Here is a 25042-nt window from a genome sequence, read left to right as displayed (position 1 = left end):
TAAATACAATAGCAATATAAAATTGAATATATTCATATTATAATTACTACAATACTATACATATTGAATTTATAATAGAATAATAACATAAAGTAGTGTTCTCACATTAAATAGTGTTCTCATTTGAACTTAACCCTATATATATATATATATATATATATATATATATATATATATATATATATATATATATATAGAGAGAGAGAGAGAGAGAGTGAGAGCTAGGTTCAAATGATTTTAGCAAATATTATGTGCATGAATGCACCAATAGGAATTTAGGAATAATTTAATCATTAAATAATAAGGGTAAATTAGTAAATCCTGACTCTAAATTTATGGTAATTGAGAGAAATGAGGGATTTGATTTTAAAATCACCAAAATAAAAGGAGGAAGAACGACCTGCCTTCATCTTCTGCTCCGTTTCTTCACAACCCAACCCTAGATATTTAAGATGTGGGTTGTACCCCCTGTGCTCTCCAAGAGTCCGAATCAAAGTCCAGAACTTATCACCGCTCCTCTCGACTCTCCCTGCTGGAATCAATCAGCAATCACCTCAAAGAGGGCTTTCGATTCTATAATGGCGAAGTGGTGCTAGGGTTTATTTTAGGTTTATTGTACTTATGCGATTACTCAATCGTACCAATCGGAGCATCGATTCATGAGTATCGCAACGAGCTCTTCACTCCTCAATTGAACGCTTTCCTCTTTCATGGCGGCAATGAAGGTATCTTCGCTTCCAAACATTACGAAGATCATGACAACCATTCTTCTATTACCTCTCTAAGAAATAAACCCCTCAAGGGGGAGTCGTTCATCAGGTTTTACTTCAGTTTGTTTTTCTTTTTATCTGCAGCTTGATCTTCATTTCTCTTATTGATAATCAACCACCTATCCAAGAAATTATTCCCCAATTTAAATCCGTAGAGACACACGATCATTTCTAAATCAATGGAATTTTTATACATTAATTGTTTATCCCATTCTTAAAGAATCAGATAGTGGGAAATATCAATTCTTCTCTTTGACTTTTGAGTAGATACTTTGATTATAAAAGTCTAATTCAGTAATTGGTTTGAAATTGTTTTTATACTTGTTCTTCTATGTTTTATTGTAGTGATTTTGAATATAAAAGTCAATTTATGTTAGAATCTTGTTTTGCATATACTGGCTTTGGTTGTTTTGTTTTTCTAAACCATTTGAATTGAGTAAAATTATATAAAAAAAAAAACTAAAAACTTCTGAGTTTTGTAGATAATAAGACGAAAACAAAAACTAAAAGTTGGTGTGTATTTTTGTGGTGATGTAAGCAGGAACATGTGTTTCTTTCAAATATTCATGATTCACATATTTTGTTGGAAATTAATGTATGTTAGGATGATGCATGAATGATGATGTAACTTATGAAAAAAAGATATGTGATACTTCATTCTCAAAGAATGAAGAAAACAACAATATTCTCTCAGAATTTCAGGATTCAACATCCAAAAACAACAATATTCTTTTAGAATTCAAGAATTCATGAAGAAAACATAGAGAACGAGACTATTCTAGCAGAATGTTGTTATTTTTTAATAATCTTAGTCATTTTTTGTTGATATTCTTTTAGAATATTTATAACTATATTAAAATGTATAAGACTTTTAGTCTGTAAGAATATGTATGAATTTTTATTTAAGTTCGGATGTATAACAATATATTAGAGGGTTTGTTATTTTTCAACATCTTATTCAAGAATTTTGTTTTTCTTCAATAATATTCTATTAGAATAAAAGTCTAAAAGAGTATCATTCTAACAAAAAATATTCTGATAGAATAAAATTGGTAAAAATTGAAATTGAATTAATTAAAAAATTTAGATTTTTTTTAAATTAGGAGAATTAATTATCCCTAAAAATCCAAAAATTTCTTTTTATAAATGTAGTTAATTGTCCAAAATACAATTTTGCTAAAATTTGTGTGATTATATGGTACATGTTACCCCATTGTAATATCGTACACTCTCAAATCATGTTCATTGATTAATTTCATCCGTTGGTTCAGATCTGTGCATTCTGGCACATAATACTTAGTAAAACAAAATAACCTAAGCATATATATATATATATATATATATATATATATATATATATAGAGAGAGAGAGAGAGAGAGAGTTAGGTTCAAATGTTTTTAGCAACTATTGTGTGCCTAGATGCACCAATGAGAATTCAAGAAATAATAAAGAATTAAATAAATCATTAAAGGGTATTTTGGACTTTTGGTACTTTTAATTAAGGAAATCATTTAATTGTAGAAATAAAGTTAATATATTTGACCTAGTTATGTTTGGGGACGAACACATTCATCATCAGCATCATCACAATCACCATCGCCGATTCGGTTTCTTCTTCTACAATTGACGTATCCTCTCGTCTCGCACCCTCCTTCCATGTACCTATCTGCACCACCACCTGCAAGGACCTTCAACAAGATTTGGGCTTTATTCAATCTTATTTCACAATCGTTATCTTTATCTCTCTCATTCCAAATCCATGGACCGATCCTAGAGTACAATGATTTATACTCACCAGTCATAGGTATGTAATTATATTTCTCAAATATTTCTTTTTGTGGATTCAGTTCAACAGTGATTTAATTGACGTTTTTATTATATGATGTTAGTGTTCTTTGACTTTTTTTGGAATGGCTTGCATATGAATATTTATTAATCGATCAATCATTTTTTTCTTATGTTCATGTTCATAAAAGTTTGCAAACGATCTTATAGTTGTTGTTTATGTAGTTTTGAATATCGAAGGCTTATTTGGGGAATCGTTACTTGGGGGCTAGAATTTTGTTTGAATTCTTGTCATCAAGTTGAATATAGCTCAGGTATGGCTGAAGAAGTTCCCGACCACCAAAAAACTGAATTGGTAAGACTCTCACTAATTTTTTTTTGAAGAAACTGAAGGAGCACACCATGTGTTCGATAAAATGCATAGTTGAAATCTAGGTTTTTTAAGCATCTTGATGTCGATCATTTTGCTAGAATGGAATATCAAATTCTAATTTTGTCATAATAGAATCTTGAATTCCCTTTCAACTTAAGCAGTGAATTACCGTAACCAATTCTGTTAGAATAAAATTGATGTATATTCTTGTTATTGGTCTTGATTCTTATGGAATAACATCCTAAATAATAAAACATTACATTTTTTCAGAATAATGTACATGGTAAGTTTAGGGATGATTGTTAATTTTGGTTTGTAGAAATTATAGTTATATTTTATTTGAATATATATCACATTCTTGATCAATTGATTTGAGGATTACATTCTATTAGAATAAATTATAATTCTTTAATGTCTATTACATTTTATCAGAATTTATTGTTTTTATTCTCTTAGAATGAACTGGATTTTTTAATATTTGAAAGTTAATTGTTGTTTTCTTTGTGGATTTAGGTCTTGAAGAGGTTGTCACTAATGTGGAAAATGAAAAAAAAAAAAAAAAAAAACATAGAGAACAAGAGTATATTCTAACAGGATCTATTCTGCCAGAATATGTATGAATTAGTTTTTGTTGCATTTGTGATAAGAATGGTTGGAAGAATGGCTTGAAGACCTGATAAGAATGACTTAAAGAATTAGCCAAAGATTGATGACACTCACAGTTTAAGCATGTTTTTATTTTTTAAGAATTACACTTGTATTTTATTCATTACCTGTATATTCAAGAATGCTGATTTTTTATAATATTCTTTTAGAATGTGTATAAATATATTAAAATGTATAAGACTATTAGTATGTAAAAATATGTATGAATATTTAAGTTCGAATGTATATAAAAATATTAAAATGTTGTTATTCTTCAACTAGGAGTTCAAAAATTTTGCTACTCTTCATTAATATTCTAATAGAATAAAACTCTTAAAGAACATCATTCAAACAAAAATTCATTCTGACGGAATAAAATCGAAAAATATATTTACTAGTTTATGGTTGACATTCTATCATTCTGACAGAATAAAATCGGATTTTTAAATTTGAATTAATTTAAAATATTCAGATTTTTAAAAAATAAAGGAATTAATCATCCCTAAAAATCCGAAAATTTCTTTTTTAATATAGGTTAATTGACTAAAATGCCCTTATGCTGAAATTTGTGTGATTATATGGTACATGCTATCCTATTCTACTACCATAGACCCTCAAATCATGACATTTGATTATATATTTCATCCGATGGTCCAGATCTGTGCATTCTAGCACACAATAGTTAGTAAAAACAAAATAATCTAACCCTATATATATATATATATATATATATATATATATATATATATATATATATATATATATATATATATATATATATATATATGAGAGAGAGAGAGAGAGAGAGAGAGTGCACGTGTGTGAAAAAGAAGAGAAAAAAAGACAGACGGAAGAAGTCTGATTCTCCAACCGACCAACGAGCCTTCATTCCAGCATGTCATCTCCTTGGAGCAGTCCCTCCGACCGTACCACCAACCCAAATCCGTCCATCCCGAGCCGTTTCTACCTCCCTAAAATAATATTTGCCATATAAACATTCGAAGCAATTACTAAATAAGAAATATAACCAAAAAATATTAAACTCAACCTTTCCTTTCATTACAGCTAGGAATGCTATGAAAGGCCACTATCACGCACTTGTCCAATTATTTAAGGCGGAAAAAGGTTATAAAAAAAAGTAATATTAATAATAATTCTAGTACATATTTATAGAAATTGAACCCTTTTTACATTCATAAAGAATATTAAAAAATATAAATATACTATTCAATATCAAATTATTTCTAAAACCTTAATGAGATATAATATGTTTGTTATATTGTATGTTAAATAATTAAAAAAGTATAACATTGTAAAATGTAATAAAAAAAATGTTATAATGTTGTGATGGTATTAACCATGGGTGTGTGATTGTTGACTAGAATCGATCATTTCGTTTCAACATCATCTTCTTTTCTTTATGATTTGTTTAAAGCAACTTTTTTTTTTCTTTTGCCTCATCAAATTCTATGAAATTGTCATCACAACTTTATTATAACAAGTATCATTGATACCATCATAGTTACCAAAGTTTTGATAATTTATAGGTTCAACACAATAAATTTTTCGTTCTACAAACATTTGATGTGGATCTTGAATTTGATGTTGTACAACCGACATTTAATATTGTACAACCAACATTTGAAAACAGTGCTACCAACGGCGTTTGATATGGTGATACGAGTGTGTTTGATATTTGATATGGTACATAATATCCGAAATTGATATGTTGTCGTTCGGGGCCTATATTCTTATAGTTGATTCAACATCTGATCAAAATATGTATTTTTACATTCTAAAATGAACTACAAACACAAAATTACAAGCTAAAAAAAAAAGTCAAGTAATTCCGTTTTCATATAAATGACTTATGCGTATTTTAAAAAGCTGGACAGATTCCAAAAAAACAAAATGTTGAAACAAAACATCTTAGCATTGATATGTTGTATTATGGGGCCTATAGTTAATTCACTATCTAAACAAAATATGTATTTGAACTGTCTAAAAAGAAGTACAAACACCAAATTACATGTTGGAAAAAAAAATCAATCAATTCCGATTTCAAATGAGTGAGTTATACACATTTTAATAAACAAGACAAATTTCGGTCCGGCTTTTATTTTTTTAGAATCGAACCAGTGTTAGAAACGGAACCGAAACTTATTACTAATTCTGGTCTGGTTCTTGTTCTGGTATATATATATATAATGGAAAAATGATGTACTTACAACAGTAAATAAGAGTAAGTACCTTACCACCAGAATGGTATGACATTTTGTATCATATACAGATTTTAATCATCCAATGACCCTAAAATTTAACTTGCAACTAAGTTTACTTCCATGATTTTCAGGAATTTCATCATTTTCTTCATTTACATAATTTTCATTTTGCGGGTATAATATATATAGATCAGTAGGTGTTTTATAGAAAGATGTGACTTAAGATGAAAATAATAGTAAAATTCTGAAAATCTAGGAAGTAATACAATTAGGAGTCGAAGTTTAAGTTTAAGTGCATTGGACGATTATAATGCAAATACGATACAAAACGATGTAGTATGGTCGGTTAGGTACCTAACCTTATAGACCAATATAAAGTGTGTGTGTGTATATATATATATATATATATATATATATATATATATATATATATATATATATATATATATATATATATATATATATATATATATATATATATATAAGTTCAAATGTTTTCAACAAGTATTTTATGCATATATGGACCAATTAGAATTTAGCACAAATTAAATTTTTAAATAAATCAATAAAGGTAAATTAGTAATATTGCATTTTATTAAATAAATTCTAAAATTAAAATCAAATCAAATCCCTATAAAATTTCAATCAGTTTTTAAACCTTAAAAAAACCATTATAACAGAAAAGTAATCGACATGTTTTTTCCCCACAACAATTGTTAAACACCAAATCACAACTACCGACGTCTCTTTCTTCGTCAGAGACAATCGCATCCGGCAAGTGTATTATGATCAAGGGTATTTTTGGTACTTGATATGAAGCAAGGGGCAGCTCGGTTGAGAAAAATGAACGATAATACATCGGAAGAGGTGGAGTCTCGTTGGTGCTTTTAATAGAAAAACCCTAATGTCGCCACCACCATCATCAAGCGACCACCCTCCTCTGTCGGTCTTTATCTTCTCAGGTAAAATAGTGGAAATCATTAGCCAATCTCACATCTTAATCTTCAATCAGAAGTTTGTATCTCTTATATTTTTTTTAAAACAATTTTATTTTTTCTTCATTACTTCAAATCACTTAGCTTTTCAATAAACTATTGGTTTTTTTTTATTGTTTCTTTTCTTTACTCTGCATCAAGTCACATGTATGTGGCTTCGGGCTGAGGATTTTATCTTTCGCTTTCTTTGGTCATTCATTGTCTGTTTGCGTGTAGTTTTTCTTATTTACACTACTAGAAAAATAGCCTTTTACGACGCGCAAATTACGACACTCATTAATTTATGTTATGCAAACGAGAGTGACATTAAAAAAGTGTCATCTCTTCAGAAAATTTAAGGATTTAGGTCACGCATTATTGCGTGCCTTTAAATTAGTGTCAAAAGAAAAAAAAAATTAAATACACGGAGGGCGCTGTACCTTAAATGCGCGCCCTCTATATGTGTCGCTTTATAATTTTAATGAACGCGCGTTCCTTAGTTACAAGCGGGAAAAGAAAAGCCAAAAAATTAGAAAAGCCCGCTACCCTCCCTGCCCTAAGCATTTTCACGCATCTTTCATTCTCCTCACACTGTTGTGCAACTTCTCAATCAAAGATCGAAGGTTACGATTTCATCTCCATCTCCCGACTTCATCATCTCAATCAAGAAAAAGGGCTTCTGATTTCCATTCATCTACTTCATCGTTGCTGTAATTTCACCTTCTTCATCTCTCTACTGTTATTGAGAATACTCGCCAATAGTTTTCTTATTCCCCACTCGATGTTGAAATTTTCAGAAAAAGCCCTAATTAAGTATTATACTCTTAAGTCTCAATATTAGAATCCAAATATTAATTCTCGTTTGTTTCTTATTCCCCACAGATAAAAAGAAAAAGGGGAATTAGAATGACGAAGGTAGCGGGAGTTTTGGTCCGGTGGTCGTGGTTCATCTATCGAGAAAGGAAGATGGGAACGCAAGCAGCCATGGTGGCTCGATGATGGAAATCAATCGAGAAAGGGGAAGCACCTCTGGTGCGGGATCGATTTGACAAAAAGAGAAGGGAGAAGCAGCGACGCTTCTCGCCACCATTACCGCCGCCCAAACTCCAACTCCAACACCACCGTCACCGCCACCAGCGTCCGATTCCTGCAACGGCGTCTACTTATCCTACACTTACACATCCGGATCCAAGCTCCCACCAAACCGAACATCAAATCAACCCTACCGCTTCGAATCAACCCTCAGAGTCCTCAATAACGCCGACGAAGAGCTTAAATCATGGAGGGTGTTTGTCGATTTTGCTGATGGGTCTGCTACTTTTCCGGGTCCGGTTGGAAACGGCACCGTTTTTGCTGGATTTCCAAGTGCTGATCTCAAGACTGCTATTGAAACTGCTGTAGATGTGAATCAGATGTTGGTTGAGGTCGATTTTGTGGGTACGCAGTTCAGAGTCGACTCGCCCGCTGTTCCTATGCCTTCAAATATTTCTCTAGTGAATGATGGCTTTGTTTGCCCTAGACCTTCTATGCAAGGTAAATTTCTCTTTATTTATGCTTTATAACCTTACTATATCTTACCATGATTGCCCTGTTTAATAATTTTTAAAAACTATCCTTTGACTTCGATGTCTACTATTTGAGTAGATCAGTGGAGCGTTCTTATAGATCTGATCTTGGTTTATATGTGGCCGTATCACTGAATAAACTTACTAATCTGATCTTACTCGAAGTGGGTTATTTTGAATTGCTTGAAATTTGCCATGGTCGAACTTAGTGTGTGCTTGAAACTTACATTACTTTCTTGATTTTAATTGTTTGAACGTTTCTAATCAAGGGTTCTTTGTTACAATCTACTTGAATTTGTTTCTATTTCTTTAAAAAGTTTGAACTTTGTTACCTTCAAGCAATTAATCAGCAAATTTTTTGGTAGTTCCATCTTCCATGAATAGACAATTTTATAGATGTTTGACTTTCTTGAAATGGTTTCTTTTATTAATTGCTTAAAATCTTGTAGGATTGAACTTTTCATTGTGATGTAAATTTACCTAATTTTAACATCTTTAAAATACTATCTTGTTTTTAATTGCTTGACCAATTCATTCAAGGGCTCTTCTTGATTCATTCTTACTTGAATGAAGTCTATAATTGACTTTCTTGAAATTGTTTCTTTTATTAATTGCATAATGTTCCTCCCTCCATTTTGAAGCAAAGTTGTGAAGCTTTCTTGATGCTGGAAAATACGATCTGAAACCCACAGCCCCCTGCATCGATTTGATTGCTTCAGCATCCATGGAATTCAACAAGTTGGTAGTCTTACTTGTTATGATCCACATGTATCCTTCACCCATTATGCCCAACTCTTTTGCCCTGGAAAAAAGATGGGTTGTTAGAGAAGGCTGTGTGTGGACGACAAACACCATGGTTTGCATGGTTTGAAGCTTGTGAAGGTCTTCCCCGACTTGTTCTTTGCTGGCAGAGGTCGAAATTAGGCTAGTATATAGGTGTTTAGTACAAGTGAAGAAAGAAAACAGAGTCCTGCCAGACAAAAGAACATAAACAAATATATAGGTGTTTAGTATATGGTCTCATGATAGCTCGTTGTTGACATTTGATTATTTTAATTATGCTGCCATGGAAGATCAACATTGACTGGAGAAATAAATCCAGGTCAGAGCTCTTGCGAGCTATCAGCATCTATGCCAACCCCTAATGATTGGCTAATTGTAAGCATGGATCAAAAAATGGGTTAGGTCTCGTTACGCTCTGGTTACATGGTCGTGATTCATCAACCTTGTACCTAACGATCGGCTAATTGTATGCTAGCATCATCATTTGACCAAACCTCGGAAGTTTTGACTAAAGTGATTAAAGACGTTCTTTTTTTGGGTTAGTTTGAAAAAGATAATCGAACTTTGCTCGTGAATCTTCTAGATTGCTCGTGAATCTTCTAAGTTTTGGTCCATATAGCTTGTTCCAATCTACATTTTTAGTTTAACTTTTGATTTTTAACATGGCTAGTCCATATATTTTCAAAAACTTGCATTAGTTTCACCATATCCAAGACCCCCTCTCTTAGGATTTGTCCATGTGGAAGATTGCAGGATCCATAAACTCCAAATCACCACCCAGAAGAGGAATTTGACTCGTCACTTGGTATTCCATTTATTTGATGATTATTTTATTACTTCAGTTGCTAATGCTTCAAAATTATTAGTTTATGACCTTTTCTTATCCTTTTAAGTAATAAATCTTGTAATATATTATCTAAAATTTAGGAGTAAAAGTATAGGAAATCCCTAATGAATTTCTTTGATTTGTGTAGCTTACCTGGCCATGTGTATACGAATTTATCATCATATATTTCAATAACTATATAAAAATTTTGATGTCACAGGATCAAGAATAGGAAATTCTACCAAAATCAGTATGCCTTCTGCAACCAGTATGTACAAATTATGGTTTTATATCCTTGTAGAGTTGTAGGCACATGTTACTGATCACATTTACACATTTAGTAAAGTTTGGATGTTATCTTTTTCAGGCTTTTAACAGCCCCGGCTACTCCTCTCTTCCCTTCACTGGAATCTGAATCACATAAAATATTCATGAATCAGAATGGAGATTCTAAAGATCATCATCCAAATGCACCAAAATTTAGAGTAAGAACCACTATTAATGAAGGTATTCTACTGGGCTAGGATGCTTGTTGTTTGGATATGGAGCCATGGAAGAACTTGGACCCTTCCGTGTTAACAGTGATGGAAAAACACTCTACCCCAACCACTATGCATGGAACAATGGTAACAAAAATTCCTTTAATTACTATGTCCCATTCACATCACTTATAATCTTAGTCCCTGTCTTGCTGGTGCATGCCTAACCCTATAAAACCTTTGCTTTTGAGGTACTAACTGTTTTCTCCTGGAATTTTTTTCGCCTGAGATTTTTTGCTGCCAGCTATCCCTTCGGGACCACTCTTATGTATTATGTTAAAAGCACCAATTCAGAAATTTGCTGATTATGTAAGTCAGCTTTCCTCTTCCTTTTTGCTTTTTATTAGTTATGCACCCTTATGCCACAAATCTCTTTATTTATCATACTAAATATGCAACCATCCCTTATTTTACTCCTAACTTGTTGTATAATTCATTCATGTCAGCTGCATATATGTTGCATAAAATAAATTGGTAAAAGTAGACATGTGAATTATGCATCTATTATCTCAAATCTTACATTTATTTTTATTTCTGTTATTGCTTTTTCCAGCGTTTAGGTGTTGGTGTCAAGCTTGTTGGCAATACAGTGTGGAGTACCCTCTTTCATCAATTCTTAATAGTGATGTCATGTGAGAAATCATTTTTCTTTTTGTTAAACAAGTCTTTATTATCATGTATTAGGTCATACCATGGGTAAAAACAGCCTTGCCCCTGGTTCCGGGGTTGTCACAAAATACTTGACTTTTTAACTTTGTTTGTGGTTTCATTTAGTAATAATCCGTCTGAGGGGGTGTTTGTTGGGCTGCTTCTTTCAATGTCATTAACAACAGTGGTAAGTAAAATCTTACTACTATGAACCTCTTTTGCTTAAACCTACCTTATTAACCTGTAGCTGATTAAACATTAAATTAATTATGCAGGTTTTGAAGTTTTTGATGGAAAAGAATAGTGTTAATGCTCTTCATAGAAAAGTATGTTGGTATTTTAGGAAATTTGGCTAATAATTTAGTTAATTATATAAAAAATGTTGAAATCTTACATTTGTCTACTATTGGAATGATTATTTGTAGTATTACATTTGTCTACTATTCGAATGATTATTTGTATAACATTAACTTTTGTGCAATGCATTGTATTATTTGTATATGGTATTTTATTTTCCATTATGTGACATAAAATGAAAATTTAATATGAAAATAAGTAAATCCATAAATAATTTTTTTTTTAAATTTAAAATTACGATATGCAAAAATGTGTGTCATCTTCATTTATGACATGGCCTTTCTTGACAGGGGCTTTCTTGATACGCATTGTGTGTCATTAACACGCGCGTCGTAAGGTTACGACACGCGAATGCGTGTCGTTTTCCTTTATGACAGGGCCTTCCTTGATACGCATTGCGTGTCGTAACCGCGCGTCGTAAATGCGCGTCGTAAATGCGCGTCGTAAATGCGCGTCGTCTATAGACGACGCGCAAAAGCGCGTCGTCTCTCTTTATGACAGGGCCTTCCTTGACACGCATTTGCGCGTCGTCTGAGCATTTTACGACGCGCAATGAGCGTCGTAAAAGGCCTTTTTTCTAGTAGTGTTATTTCCATGGTGTGGTTGTTTCTATGGATTCTTTATAAGCACTTCTATTTCATTGAGTTTCCCTAAGTTTGAGTTTTGATTGGCTCGATTTGTAGCTATCTGGTTTTGTTTTGCTGGGGCTCCTCTATGATTCTTGCTGTCCGGAATGGTTTTCAGGGTGGTTGACCTTTTTACCCCTAGTGTTTTTTTGTTGTGTTGTTGGTTCTTTGTCTTGTATGCAATTGTTTGTTGCTGCTTAGTGGTAGTGTGGTGGGTTTTTCCTGGAGTTGTGGTATGGTTTTTGCTATTGGTTCCTTTTAAGCTTTATGTTTTTATTGGGCTTCTCCTTTGTTGCTGGTTTTTCTTTTACACAGAAGCATTTGATAATGCACAGAAGGTGTTCTAAAATACCCTTTTAATTAAATTTGAGTGATATTATGGTACATGATATTCCATTTTAATATCATAGACCCTCAAAATCATAGTCATTCATTATTTTCATCTGCTGGTCCCAGAATTCTCCTTACATGCACACAATAGTTACCTAAAACAAAAAAAAACCCAATCATATATATATATATATATATATATATATATATATATATATATATATATATATATATATATATATATATATATATATATATATATAGGGTGTGGTTTTGGTGAGGCTTCTTTTTAAAGTGAGAACTCGTGAGGACACCTTAAAAAAATTGAAAAAAAATCAATAAAAAATAAATATCATAAAATCGAGCACAATACTATATCCGGGAGAAAAAAATCGGAAACAAAATTTTGCATCATTAAAATTGAATCATGGATCATAAAAATGATTCATGCTTCAATTGAAATGATGCAATTTCCAAATGTTTTTCTCCTGGATACAGTACTATGCTCGATTTTTATGATTTGTATTTTTTTTAGTTTTTTTTTTCAATTTTTTATAGCGTCCTCACGAGTCCTCACTTTAAAAAGAGTCTTCATCCAATCTTATCATATATATATGTGTGTGTGTGTGTGTGTGTGTGTGTGTATGGAGGGGGGGGGGGCGTTCCCTAGGAAATACATAAACCCTAGAAAAAGATGACATCCAATTTAAGCATGACAATACATCACTACAATTACTTTTAGAGTAAATTACACAAATGGTACATGTGATTTTGGATAATGCATGTATTTAATCCCTAACTATTTTTAACTTGGAGGGTCCCTTACACTTTATTTTGTTACGTATTTGGTCCATAATAAACATAAAAATACAATCTTACCCTTATAATTTTTTTCCAGGTCTATATACCCTCTATATGTTATTTAAAGCATAAGTAATTTAATAATGAAAATGCATGTTCTCCCCACTACACAACCACACTCCATTACTTATCTTTCTCACACATTTCAATATAGTCTTATCTCTATCTCCACCTTTGAATGCCTCCCTCATCCATCCTCCTTTTTTACCATTGTATTGCATCCCACAATTCTCTATCTCACACATGCTTTAACAAATAAGTAACACTCATGTATTGATGGCTACTTCAACAAATATCTTAATCCCACAATTACGGCAATGACCCCATTGTTTCTACTGTCATGGTGGTTGTTGACCTGGTTGAACATTTACTTTTGTTGACCATTGACCATTGACTTTTTACCAATTTGAAATGGGGTCAAACTTGGAGGTTCTAGATTGCTAATTGAGGATTTATCTCTTTTGGTGTCATTCGGTTCGTAGGATTGAGCAGTGCAAGGTGTAAGTGTGTTGTTGTGCTTCTTCGGTTCTTTAGTTTAGGTGAGTTGATAACTATGCTACGTATCCCATTGTATATCATGCGCATGATAGGATAAAATTATTGTTAGAGTCAAATTATGATAGTTGACTAGGATAACTCCATGATATGCATGTGCAATTTCGGACATTTGGTGTCTTGGTATGTGAGATTGGTAGGGTCTTACTTGTTGCTCATATGATCTTTAGGAGTTATGTTTGGTTAGGGTAATTAGGGATTGCTAGTTATCTTGATCATGTATTATTGAGCAACGAACGACTTCATGGAGAAATGGTCGATTGTCGGGTAACTAGGGAAGGCTAGTTGCCAAGGGAATGTAATATGCTAGTTGGATAACCCGAGAACTCTTGGTCTATTGCATGATTGCGATGTTCTTGTCTAATTGTTCTTTCTTGGGTGGATCGAATGTTCGATTGGCTATCTGATCCCTCACAACATATGAATCTACGTATTGCATGAAAGACTAGGATTTGACCCCTGGCATTTGAATGAAAGACTAGGGTTTGTCCCCTTGAAATTGTATGGAAAACCAGGATTTGGCCCTTATCACTTATACAAGTAAAAACCAGGATTTGACCCTTAGCAATGGCACGAAAAGAACATGATTTGGCCCATGTAAATTGATGTTTTTTAGCACTACAACATTCCTATGGTGCGCATGCAGCCCTAATGCTTTGGATCTAGGTATTTCTCAAGTTATACATGCAAATTCAAATATCCAAGGCAAGAACCCTAATCTAGCATATAGTTTTCATATTTAGTGAAGAAACGTAAGTTAGAAGAATACATTTATTGTTAACTAGTAGTAACAAGTATCCTTTCCTTGATCTTGACCTTCAAGAGCTTAGTGCCTTAATTGCTACACTTGTAATGGAATCACAAACACCATTAGCAATTGGATGAACAAGAGAGAGAGAGAGAGAGAGAGAGAGAGACTAGGATTTTCGGCTAGGGTTTCCTCTAAGGATCAAGTCGCCAAAAACCTCATACCAAGGGGTCTATTTATACTTATAGTTGCTAGGGTTTTTAGGTGAAACCCTAATTTGACTACTTAGGCCTTATGCAACCTATGAAACCCTTTTAGAAGGCCCTATAGACGAATTCTCCTATGAGCTTCCCATAGAATTCGTCCACCTCGTTCTATTAGGAGTCTACTACCCAACGTGCAACTAACAGTTAATTGCAATAACAGTCTCCATACATTTAATCAATCTATTTTGATAACTCAATTAATTTTTGATCAATACTAATTAAAGAATATGATTTCTCCATTGATATATTATTCTTATAATATATAAATAAATCATTTATCAACCTCTTTCTCATAATTCATCCAGTCAAGTTGCTATGGTGAAGGCAACCTAAAGGACCATGCTAGTATCAGGTCAAGTACATACCAATTATATTTATGGGCTTAGACACCTAATCCAACCGTCTCCTACTTGGATAAGTCTAATAACTATAACTGCAAGTACGACTTCAAAATCCAATTTGCAATTGTAGCTCTCAAAAGCCATTGTCGAACTCTGACCTAGTCAATGAGGCATCCTTTAGATAAGGGATCATATAATCCTCCATTCTACAAGATATCCCGTAGACAATGACATGGAACATAATCATTCTCAATGTCCAAAAATATGTTTACCGATTTCTGATTTTTCTGACATAGAACTCAATTGAACTCATCAATTCACTCCTGACCAGGCCCGACACATAACTCAACACAAAATCATCGAGGGGCCCAATATATCTCTTTTAACCTCTTAGGATAAAAGGAACAGATAAACTTTGACTTATATGCTTGTACTATTTACTCGTTAAATCATGCACAACAATACCTTTTATAACATCAAGTTACTGATGGCTTTACACATTATCAATGCACAACCAACTTGCAAACAGCAACTCATATATCTCAGTTTAAAGATTATATGATATTATTGTCTTACTATCACTCGTGATAAATTCCATGAAGTGATTCATATGAGAGTGTGTTTAATCCAATACTCAAATCTTATTTCAAGAGCACTCATGAAGGTCGCAACAAACCTTTGCTATGTCTAAACACTTAGACAATCTATAAACCAATTCTTGACAGTCTAACCTCGTAACTTACTCCCACAGGATTATCGACTGTGGATAATTTGAACATTCTAATTATTCTGGAAGTAAAACATGCAAAAGTGAAACAAAAGTAAACAATTGACACAAGATAGTAAACTTTACTCATAAATAACACTCATTTATTTAATCATCTAATTTTAATTACACTTTATCTATTACAAGTTTCTAACATCTATCTAATCACTAAAACTAATATCCTCCTTCAGACTAATTCTCCTCACATGCTGTAAGTGCTTAACCCTACTCAGACCCTTTGTGAGGGGATCTGCTAGGTTCTCCTCTAACGATACCCTCTAGACTACGAGGAGTCCCTCTTCTACCTGATGTCTGATGAAGTGGTATTTTCTGTCGATGTGTCTGGATCTACCATGATCCCTTGGTTCCTTGGTTAAGGCAACCACTCCTTCATTATCACAGAAAATTACCATAGGCTCCTTTCTGGATGGTATAACTCCGAGGTCTCCAATGAAGTTCTTCAACAATATCGCCTCCTTCGACGCTTCGCTCACAGCTATGTACTCTGATTTGCACGTTGAATCAACCATAGTCTCCTGCTTGGAACTTTTCCAAGTAAGCGCTCCTCCATTCATGGTAAATACCCAACCCGAATGAGAGCACTGAAGTTATCCCTGTCGGTCTGAAAGATGGCATCAATATACCCTGTCACTCTCAAGTCATCACTCCCACCAAGGGTAAGGACACAGTCCTTAGTCCTTCGCAAGTACTTAAGAATGTTCTATTACTGCGGTCCAATGAGCTCTAACTAGGTTCCCTTGATATCATCTAACCATGCTCAATGAAAAAGCCACATCAGGGCTAGTATATGTCACAACATACATGATCAAGCCAACGGTGGAAGCATATGGCACTCGACTCATTTCGCTCTCTCGGCATCAGTACTCGGGCTCTGAGTCTTACTCGGCTTGGTATTTCTTTGGATCGACAGTTAACCTTTCATGGAATTCTCCATGCTAAAACGTTTCAGCACCTTGTCCAAGTAAGTACTTTGACTTAGTCATATTAGTCTCCTACTTCTATTTCTCAATATCCTTATCCCCAAAATATAATCAGCTTCTTCTAGATCCTACATAGCGAAACACTTCCCAAGCCAGGACTTAACCTCCTGCAAGGTCGGGATGTCATTACCTATGAGAACTATGTCATCAACATACAAAACTAGAAAGCTAACTATATTCCCACTAGCCTTGACATACACACATGAATCATCCTTGCTTCTTGAAAATCTAAACTCTTTGACTTTCTCATTGAAACAAAGATTCCATCTCCGAGATGCTTGTTTCAATCCATAAATGGATTTCTCAAGCTTGCACACTCTATTAGGGAACCTAGCATCCACAAAATCTTCTAGCTGACACATGTAAACATCTTCAACTGGCATCCCATTAAGGAAAGAGGTTTTGACATCCATCTGCCAAATTTCATAATCATGAAATGCAGCGATGGACAACATAACCCTAATAGACTTGATCTTGGATACTGGTGAGAAGGTCTCATCATAGTCAACCCCATGGGTTTGAGTAAAGCCCATCACAACCAATCATGCCTTAAACGTATGCACTTTCCCATCCATGTCGGTCTTTTTCTTGAAGATCTACTTGCACCCGACTCTCTTATGACCTGGTACATTGTTAACCAAGTTCTAAACTAGATTGTCATACATGGACTGAATCTCGCTGCCCATTTCCTCTTTCCATTTTGTAGACACCGGGCCCACCATGGCTTCCTTGTAGTTGTTAGGTTCATCCAAATTTATCAGTGTACTATTGCTGATAAACGTATCACCTTCAGCTGTTATATGGAAACCATGCAACACAGGTGGAACCCTAACTCCACTGGAACGTCTTAGAGGTAAGGACTCATCAACTGGTTCAACAATAATCTCTTCCTCAAGTTGAGCGCTAGTGTTAGAGGTTCCTTCATGACTTCACTCTTGAAGCTCTAAAAGATCAATTTGCCTCCCACTGTCCTCTTGGCATATGAGTTATCTTTCTCGGAAAACCCCTATCCTTGCAATGAAGACAACATTGTCACTCGGTCTGTAAAAGAGATATCCAAAATATTTATGTGGATAGCTGATGAAACTACACCGCTCATTCTGAGGTTCAAGCTTGTCGTTAGTCTCTCATCTTACGAAACCCTCGCAACCCCAAACCTTGATATGTGCCAATGAGGGAACCTTCCCTATCCACATCTCATGAGGTCTTTTGGCAACCTTCTTAGTTAGGACTAGATTAAGGATATGGGCGGCAGTCTCTAAGGCATACTCCCAAAATGAGATAGATAGCGAAGCTCGACTCATCATGGAATGAACCATGTCCAACAAGGTTCAATTGTGCCTCTTAGCCACACCATTGAGCTGCGGTGTCCTAGGCGGTGTCAATTGTGAAAAAATTCCACATTCCTTAAGATAGTCGTGGAACTCGATACTAAGATACTCACCACCCGTATCAGATCTGGGCATCTTTATCTTCCTGCCCAATTGATTCTCCACTTCTTGTTTAAACTCTTTGAACTTTTCAAAGGTTTCTGACTTGTTCTTGATTAAGTAGATATACTCATATCTACTATAATCGTCGGTGAATGTAACATAGAAGCGATTATCATCCCTTGTGGTGAATCTGAAGGGCCCACACACATCGGTGTGTATGTGATTCAACAATCCCTCACCTCTTTCACAAGTACCAGTGAAAGGTGATTTAGTCATATTTCCAAGGAAGCAAGATACGCACGTGTCATCCGACTTTAAGTCAAATGACTCCAACACTCCATCCTTTTGGAGTTGGGCTATGCGATTCTTGTTGACATGTCCAAGACTACAATTCCACAAGCATGCCTTGTATAAAACGCTAGACGAATTGATACACAACACATTATTCCCTATGTTGTCTACAATGATCATAGTTTCATATATACCATTACAAGGAAACGCTTCAAAATATAAAGTACCATTATAGAAAGCATTAATAGATCCAATTTCACTATTGAATGAAAATCTAAAACCTTGTTTATACCAACCATGAAAAGAAATAATATTCCTCGTCATTTCTGACGTGTAGCAATAATCATTCAACTCTAAACCTAACCCACTACTAAGCACTAAAGAATAAATCCTGATCTTGGTGACACGCAACGATTTCCTATTCCTAATTATCAAGTTCATCTTCCCACGCTCCACATCCCTAATTCTTCTTAGCCCCTGCTAATCAGAACAAATATGAAAACCACATCCTGTATCAAGGAACCAAGAACTAACATGTGATGAGTTATTAGAATGAATAGTATAAATACCTGTGAAGGATGGCTTTATCTTCCCATCCTTGATGTCCTGTAAGTATTTCGGGCAACTTCGATTCGAATTACCTTTCTCGTCACAGTAGAAGCACTCTGCTTCTTTTGGATCGGACGAGGGAGCAGCATAACCACCTTTTCCTTTGGATCCATTTGAAGAAGATCCATCATGAGACTTTCCATTGTGATTCTTAGAGGGAGCTTTCCTATTCTTCCCCTTCCCTTGTCCAATAGCTAAGACTGGGGCAACAACAGTAGGGGTGGTTGTGACGGCTTTGCCTTTCAACCCACTTTCAGCAGTTCTCAACAAACCTTGAAGTTTGGTCAAGGTGACTTCCTCCTTGTTCATATGATAAGTCATCTTGAATTTATCATAAAAAGGAGGCAAAGAGTGTAGAATGATATCAATCGCCAAATCTTCGTCAAAGTGGACATTCAACTTGAGCAACCGATCCACATACCTTTGCATTCTTAGCAAGTGGCTCGTGATGGACTCTCCATCTTTCATCTTGGTCATTATCAACGACGCAACAATATCGTACCTTTCTTGACGCGAACTTTGATGGTACTTTTCCATCAAATCTCCGCACATCTCGTAAGGCCATTAGTCCTCGTAGAACTGTTGCAACTCAGGAGTCATAGTGGCTACCATTATACACGACACCTTTGTCGCGTCCTTTTCGTGATCCATATACTAAACTATTTCTTCAACGGAAGCTGTAGTTTCATCTATCTCTTTGAGATTTTCATTGAGGACATATTCTTTTTCCTCGTATCAGAGGGCCATGCTGATGTTGCGAAGCCAATCATTTAAATTGGACCCATCGAAGGTGACCCTCCCACAAATGTTCATAAGAGAAAAGGAGCTTGATGGGTTCAAAACATTGTTTGAGCCAGACATCCAAAAAAAGAAAAGAAACAAAGTTTAGATTAGATAAGCAATCCTTAATATAACACCCAAATGAAATATTAAGGCTAGGACCCAGCACTATAATTTACAATTTGGAAGAGGGATGTCGTAGTCCAATTGAAAATTATATGAAGGTAGGTAAATGAAGATTTACCAATTCCACCATGAAAAAAGAAATGAACAATTAGGTTTTAAATGAAATGAAATTCCTAGATTCTATTAAGATTCATCGAACTTTTCAATGGCATGTTAAATCTCGATTATGCCCTTCAAGTTTGTGACTGGGATACTAAGCATCACAAACAAGGTGTGAATAACCATGAAAATTAGCTCGGTACTCTCGAGTCATTTACCACATAATCAATGTGTCGGTTAACCTGATATTTGCATACTTAGCTATATTTGTAGTATAGATTTATATCATTTATTAGCTAATTATTTACATTTTATGGACAAAAGATACTTAATATTGTTAAAATTGTATTTTCAGTCTAGAAGGGAAGCTCGGAAGCAAAAGGAAGCAGGAGTTACAATCGAAAGCTCGGGAATGGAAGAAAGAAGGAAGATGCCTAATTATGAAGCTACTCGGCAAGTAGGGACGACTACTCGATGAGTACATAGGAAGGTTCGCGAAGAAATACGTGAAGCCCATGCCGCATACAGTTTCTTCAAAGGGACTCGACGAGTTGGTAGGCTACTCGACGAGTAGCCCTTGTTTTGAGATATCTATAAATAGAAGCCACAAATCCGAATGAAGGCCCTCTCTGGCTTTTGGAGAACTTACTTGGCGACTAAGGAACTTGCTGGATATCAAAAGAACGTGTGAAGAACCCTAATCCTTTAATCTCAAAAGAATAAGGCAATCTAGTTAATTTTCCACTTTACCTTTGTATAAAATGATGTTAGGTTTATTTAGATTCGTTTTCAGGTATTCATATACTGAAATCATGAACTAAATTAGTCAGTTTCTGTTTAGGAAAGACGAATTTGCTCCTATGGTTTGATACACTCTTTTGATTAATTGTTAATTGGTGATTTTGTTAAATTATGTTTTTTAAAGACCCTTATGCATTAACCATAACTATTTTCGGTTAATTGCTAAGTAATTAAGCTGCATGAACATCTCTTGATTGCATATCTCATATAAATTTATGTGAACACATTGCTATATGCCTAGGAATAATGAATATGAAACTAGGATTAACTAGAGAATGTATAAATTAATGTGTGAGCTTGATTGACACACCATCAACAAGAGGTTAATTGAATCACCAATTCAATTAGCTAATTACAAGTCTTATTCAATCCGAATAATTGAACTAGGAGGTTTATTAGTTTAATCACTTGATTACTGCTTAAATTAATCTATTTTCTAAGGATTGGTAATAACGAATGTGAATCTAATCACCATAATCGGTAACCAATAACACTTAATCTATTACATTAACATAAAAATTAACCATACGAGTAAATGAGTTGAACCTAAACATAAACCCTTTTGATCATTGACTTTAGTTGTTTTTACGTGTTTTCAGCTATTGGTTGATTAGTTAAGTTTTAGTTATAGTTTCTAGTCTTGTAAAACTAGAGATAATCCTATTTTCATTACTTGTCTTTTAGATAATATTAGTTATTAGTTTTAATTTTCCGTTCCCTGAGTTCGATACCCTACTTATTTAGCCATACCCCAATTGATAGGTCCACTGCCTTTGTGTGTTAATTTTATTATTAAAAGTAGGTGTAAACTAGTTGAGTTTACACACCACCATGTTTTTGGCGCCGTTGCCGGGGAACTGTTCAAAAATTAACTAATTTCTAGTTTTATCAATCCTTTGTGTGAGATTTATCTTGCACTAAGTTATTTCTTAGGTAATTTAGTAATTAGGATAAGTTTTAACAATTTTCTATTTTTAGAAGTTAGTAAGTAATTTTTCTGTTTTTGCTCTAAACTCGCCGAGTGCAATCGAAGCGACTCGGCTAGTCCATCGCTGTTACACAGTTTCGTATTTTATTTTTTTGTTCTTTTTACGCGTTTCTCTTGTTTTGTTTTTAGAAATTATATGACCTGAGGATCGAACACACCCCTGGTTCCTCCATACGAAGACCCATAATCCGCTCTAAGGAAAAACAAGGGCAAGAACGTAGGAGAAACCGCAACATTGTAGAATTGATCGCTAAAGAATCTAAAAGTTGTCTTTAGTAAGAAAAAGGACAAGAAAATAGGAGAGGCCAGCAGTCAAAAGAGAGAAGAAAGAAAGTTAGAGAATATTGAAGATAACCCAAAAGAAGCCGAATTCGAATACGACTACAAAACCGAAAACGAAGAAGGAAGTGAATTTGAAGGAGAACTAGCTAATCCCATGGCTAACATCGATGAAGTTCCCATGGGAGAATGGAAGAAGAGAATACGTGACGATACCGGCCCGAGACTTGCGCAACCCGCAATTCCCGCTACTGCCACTTTCGAACTAAAGGGCCACATACTTGCTCAACTCAAGGAAATTCCCTCCTACGGAAAAGATCACGAAGATGCCTATAAACACAAGGATGAGGTCAACTATGTAGCTGATTATTTTAATGTTCCAAATGTGCCTCAAGAAACCCAGCTGCTCCACATGCTTCCAGTTACATTCAAAGGTGTTGCAAAGGATTGGATCAAGTCACTCCCCCCCCCCCCCCCCCCCCCCCCCCGGCACGGATCCATCACTACATGGGCTAAGATGAAAGAAGAATTTATTGACCAATTTTCCCACCTTCGAAAATAGCCAAGTTGAAGAAAGCTATTGCCAACTTTGAACAACAAGCTGGAGAATCCTTATATGAGGCATGGGAGAGATACAAAAGTCTTCTAAGGAATTGCCCATATCATGATCTTAGTAGCCAACAAGAAGTCTCCTTTTTCTATGATGGAGTCAATGTCACAACTAGGCAGCTCCTTGACTCGTAAGGACCCCTCACAAAGAAGGCACCCCCGATGATCAAAGAACTAATTGAAGAATTCTCTAAGCACTCTAGAGAATACCATAACCCACGGAATGACTTGACTCGAGGGGCGGTAAATTCCATTACGGATGACATGGCAGCAATGATGGAAAAGTTGGAAAGAATGGACCAAAGAATGACTAAGAAGGACCAATCCATCCATGCTATTAGGGTAGGATGTGAAAACTGTAGAGGGCCTCACCTTACAAAAGATTGTGATCTTGATGAGAATGGGAACCGGAAGGTACAAGTGTTCTATTCAAGTGGTGATAATTTTGATGATAATTGGCGAAAACCGAGGAAAGAATGGCTATCATATGATGAATACAAAAGACAAGGGAAGAAAAGTATAAGAAAAAAGATAGAGGTTTTTACCAAAAGGAGGAACCGGTACATGAAAAGAAATCAGATTTGGAAGACATGCTTACAAGATTCGTAGCCGCATCAGAGAAAAGACACAATGATACCGATGCTACACTTAAAGATCAACAAAATATGTTGAGAGAACACCAACTTATGATGAAAGATCAACAAGCTTTGCTTAGGAATCAGTAAGCATCTATTCTCTACATAGAAAAGCAGCTGGGGCAACTTGCACAAAAAGTGAATGAGAGAAGACCGGGTGGACTTTCGAGCAATACCGAAAGTAACCCGAAAGGTGCACATATAAATATTGTCACAACTAGGCGTGGGAAGATTAAAACCCCTCTGACTCCTATTCAGCATGAAGATCCTAAACTGGTGCAAGAGGATAAAGAAGAGCATGCAAAAACACAGAATCCCGACTCGACGAGTCCTCCAGCTGAACAGAAAAACCAGCCTCCGGTTAAGCCATATCAACCTCCACTTCCCTTTCCGGCTTGAGCTAGACAAGAAAAAAAATGAAGTAGACTACCAGAAGTTTCTGGAACACATAAAAGCTCTTCAGATCAATATGCCATTCATAGAAGCGGTTGCACAAATGTGAAACATGGAAAATTACTCAAAGAGCTGCTAACCAATAGGAAAAAGATGGAAGAAGTAAAGAAGGTGGTCCTAAACGAAAACTGTTCAGCTGCTATGTTGAACAAACTTCCTAAGAAGAAAGGTGATCCGGGAAGCTTAACATTGCCCTGCCAATTTGGAAACTTAGTTACCATTTATGCATTGGCTGATTCAGGGGTAAGTGTAAATCTCATGCCTTACTCGTTTTTCAAAAATTTAGATCTTCCAGAGCCAAGGCCCATTTGTATGGCGATTCACCTAGAAAACAAGACGGTTACATTCCCTAGGGGAATATGTGAAGATCTCTTGGTGAAAGTGGACAAGTTTGTGTTCCCCGCGAACTTTACAGTTTTAGACATGGAAGCGGATCCCCAAGTCCCGATCATACTCAGAAGACCTTTTCTTAATACAGAAAGTGCTATCGTCGACATGCGAGATTCTAAACTTACCCTTCGGGTAGGAGACGAATCAGTCACTTTTGGAGTTGATCAAGCCATGAAGCATGCAAGGAGTAGTGACGACACAACATTTTCGATTGGCATGTTGGAAGAATTATTGGAAGATTGGAATGAAGATGATCCAAACAAGTCCACCGTCACATTTGAAGAAGAATTTAATGCTGAAAGGGACCTGCTGGAAATAGAGAGACTGCTTGAGAAAGCTGATTATAACGATCTGATCAAAAGTGCAGAAAACTCGACTCGCCGAGTAGCCTCGACCGACTCCGCGAGTCCATTCGAAGAACCACGAACAGTCGCGAATATTACCCCAGACTTGACAAGTCCCCTCACTGGACTCGACGTGTTCAACATTCAGAACACGAAAACTGAGCTTAAGGTACTACCATATCACTTCGAGTACGCATTTCTTGAAGATGGCCAGCAAAAACCT

At 35.1% G+C, this 25042-nt stretch overlaps 1 non-coding gene across 1 annotated transcript; it reads right to left on the bottom strand.

Annotated features, from left to right (window-relative positions):
- Positions 1–22952: 22952 nt before the first annotated feature.
- On the bottom strand, positions 22953–23059 carry LOC145096655 (small nucleolar RNA R71). Its single transcript, XR_013704027.1, has one exon. It is a non-coding gene; the product is annotated as a small nucleolar RNA R71 (small nucleolar RNA).
- Between the last annotated feature and the right edge of the window lie 1983 nt (positions 23060–25042).

Source organism: Lactuca serriola, chromosome 3 (genome assembly GCF_051521515.1).
Source record: "Lactuca serriola cultivar US96UC23 chromosome 3, Lser_US96UC23_V15, whole genome shotgun sequence".
In the NCBI taxonomy this organism is placed as follows: Eukaryota; Viridiplantae; Streptophyta; class Magnoliopsida; order Asterales; family Asteraceae; genus Lactuca; species Lactuca serriola.
Note: the sequence above shows the minus strand (reverse complement) of the source record. Positions and strands in the feature narration are given on the sequence as shown.